Raw genomic sequence first — 3,552 nt, 5'->3', positions numbered from 1 at the left:
CGGCCAATATGTAATTTTTATAAATTGTAGGATTTAAAAAAACACTGTTTTCATAGTCAAATGTGTTGTTACATTTCAAGACCCCTGAGGGCAGGCACCACATATGTTTGCCTGCTGGGGGATATCCTGTGCCTTAAATCACGGCTGCATGATCTTTTAAAAGAAAATAAAATAGAGGGACTGTTGAGTGCTTCCCACAACCCTGGCCCAATCCATCTCAAGATGAATAGTTTGTTGAATGACAAAAAATCAATGATCAGCTTATTAGGTATATAATCAATAACTTGGTACTTACCTATCTGGTGTAGTACTTAAGAATGTTTTACCTTCTCCCTCTGAGATGTGTTAACATTCTCCTGCAATCTTACTTACTCTATTAGTAGAAGAATAACTTTGGTTTTTTTTTATTTTAAAATGATTATAACTTTGTACCAGTGGAGTCTGACTTAATGAATTTTTGTGATTCAAACAGAGTTATTTTAACTTGTTGGTCCTTCTATAGTTTCTTTCTCTCTCTCTCTCTCTCTTTTTTTTGAGACAGAGTCTTGCTCTGTTGCTAGGCTGGATTGCAGTGGCACCATCTCGGCTCACTGAAACCTCCACTTCCTGGGTTCAAGTGATTATTCTGCTTCAGCCTCCTGAGTAGCTGGGACTACAGGCTCGTGTCACCACACCCAGCTAATTTTTGTATTTTTACTAGAGATGGGATTTTGTCATGTTGGCCAGGATGGTCTTGATCTCCTGACTTCGTGATCTGCCTGCCTTGGCCTCCCAAAGTTGTAGGATTATAGGTGTTGCCAGCGTGCCCAGCTGGTACTTCTATATGTTCCTGAAGAGAATAAACATAATCATAATAATTAACAAAACCACTTATTACTTTCTTCCCATTGGCCCAAAAAAGCAACTAGAGACACACTCTAAATTTTAAATGAGAATATCCAATCTGTCTCATGGCTTATTGGTTTTAGGAAAATGAATTTGAGTTGGTTTCATCTCTTCACGGTGACTCTGGTTTCTGAGTTGAAGTAGCAGTTGATCATCAGCTTTTGTGCAGCTGCATTTGCAAAACTATTTAGAACCCCTAAGACTAGAGTTGGTTAAATGGTGCTCTATTTTCCATTTCTCTACAGTGGAACCTAGACTCTTCCCTTCGTGGGCCCCTATATTAGTCTGTTTTCACGCTGCTGATAAAGACATACCTGAGACTGGGAAGAAAAAGAGATTTAATTGGACTTATAGTTCTACATGGCTGGGGAGGCCTGAGAATCATGGCATGGGGTGAAAAGCACTTCTTAGTGCTTGCTGCCAAGCTGCAAGACCTAAGTGAGGAAGAAGCAAAAGCGGAAACCCCTGATAAACCCATCAGATCTCATGAGACTTATTCACTATCACTAGAGAAGGACCGGAAAGACTGGCCCTTACGATTCAATTACCTCCCCCCAGGTGCCTCCCAAAACACCTGGGAATTTTGGGAGCTATAATTCAAGTTGAGACTTGGGTGGGGACACAGACAAACCATATCAGTCCCTCTGCTAATAAGTTCTGTTGTTTCCTTACAAAATATTTGAGTCAAGTGGCTGACAGAGAGCTTCCCATCTTGTTGTTAAATGCCCTGTTGTTCACGTGCCTGTGTTTTGCTCACCTGGCTTAGAGCTGCCTTGTCCATGAGAAGTCCTGCCTGGGATGCAGCGCAGTCTCCCTCCCAGGCCCCCCCGCAATTCCCCTTACAGGGTGGCGCTCATTACTTACCAGATGGACTTCTCCGCTGCTGTGTGGGAGAACTCATGTTTCCCCAGAGTGGAGGGAGGGAGAGATACTTTCCCCCCACTACTTCTACATTCTTTTTCCATTGTGCTTTTTTTTTTTTTTTTTTTTTTTCATGGGAGAAGACTGTTCCAGTGATGTCAAGGAGATATGCTGCTGGCGTTAGCACCTGGAACTGCCATTACTGGGTTGATTGGAGTCACGGTCAAGTTCTGGTTAAGAATGCCAAGAGATTGGCCGGGCGCAGTGGCTCACGCCTGTAATCCCAGCACTTTGGGAGGCCGAGACAGGTGGATCACGAGGTCAGGAGATGGAGACCATCCTGGCTCACACGGTGAAATCCTGTCTCTACTAAAAATACAAAAAACTAGCCGGGCGAGGTGGCGGGCGCCTGTAGTCCTAGCTACTTGGGAGGCTGAGGCAGGAGAATGGTGGGAACCCGGGAGGTGGAGCTTGCAGTGAGCCCAGATCGCGCCACTCACTCCAGCCTGGGGGACAGAGCGAGACTCCGTCTCAAAAAAAAGAAAAAAAAAAAAAAAGTCAAGAGACAGTAACAAACTGAAGGGGCGATTGGGATATGAATCAAGACCCTCACTTAGGAGACAGAAATGGAAATTTTATTCTGAGGTCAATCTTTATAACAGGAAACAATCGGACTGGGCAGGGTGGCTCATGTCTGTAATCCTATTGCTTTGGGAGGCTGAGGCAGGAGGATTGCTTGAGCCCAGGAGTTCAAGACAAGCCTAGGTAACACAATGAGATCCTGTCACTACAAACAATAACAATAAAAAATTAGCCAGGTGTGGTGTTGTGTGCCTGTAGTCCCAGCTACTCAGGGGGCTGAGGCAGGAGGATTTCTTGGGCTCAGGAGTTCTGGGCTGGAGGCTGCTATGCCATGGATGGGGTGTCTGTGATAAGTTCCACATCAAGATAGTGACTTTCTGGAATCAGGAGACCACCAGATTGCCTAAGGAGGGGTGAGCCAGCCCAGGTCAGGAAGGGAACAGGTCAAAGCTCCCACACTGGTCAGCAGATCAGTGGAGGCATCTGTGTATAGCCACTGCCCTCCTCCAGCCTGGGCAAAATAGGAAGACTCTGTCCCTATAATAAAAAATAAATAAAAGACCAAAGCAGGGTGGTAGAGGAAGTCCTCCATTTGGTCTCTTAGGCCAGAATGGGGTAGGGCTGGAGAGAAAGACCATCTGAGTCTCTGACTACCTGATGTGGCTCACAGAGGACTTTCCAACCTCTTTGGTTCTTTAGGGAGTCCTGACTCGGGATTTCTTAACAAGGCCAATGCTTCTACATAAATATCCATTTCTTTCTTTTCCTTTCCATGCCCCATCTTTGGACATCCAGTCAACAAAGAGAGGTCAGTAGATTTATCAGTTTAAAGATAGGAAAAGAAAACATGTGGCTTTGGGAATAAGTGCATTTAAGAAGTCGTGTTCAGGCCAGGCGCGGTGGCTCAAGCCTGTAATCCCAGCACTTTGGGAGGCCGAGACGGGCGGATCACGAGGTCAGGAGATCGAGACCATCCTGGCTAACACGGTGAAACCCCGTCTCTACTAAAATACGAAAACTAGCCGGGCGAGGTGGCGGGCGCCTGTAGTCCCAGCTACTCGGGAGGCTGAGGCAGGAGAATGGCGTAAACCCGGGAGGCGGAGCTTGCAGTGAGCTGAGATCCGGCCACTGCCCTCCAGCCTGGGAGACAGAGTGAGACTCCGTCTCAAGAAAAAAAAAGAAGTCGTGTTCTAGCACGGCCACGTTCTTATAATTTTAACTGTA

Source organism: Rhinopithecus bieti, unplaced genomic scaffold, assembly GCF_001698545.2.
Source record: "Rhinopithecus bieti isolate Rb0 unplaced genomic scaffold, ASM169854v2 scaffold_1014, whole genome shotgun sequence".
Lineage (NCBI taxonomy): Eukaryota > Metazoa > Chordata > Mammalia > Primates > Cercopithecidae > Rhinopithecus > Rhinopithecus bieti.
The sequence above is the reverse complement of the archived record's forward strand: the minus strand, read 5'-3'. Positions refer to the sequence as shown.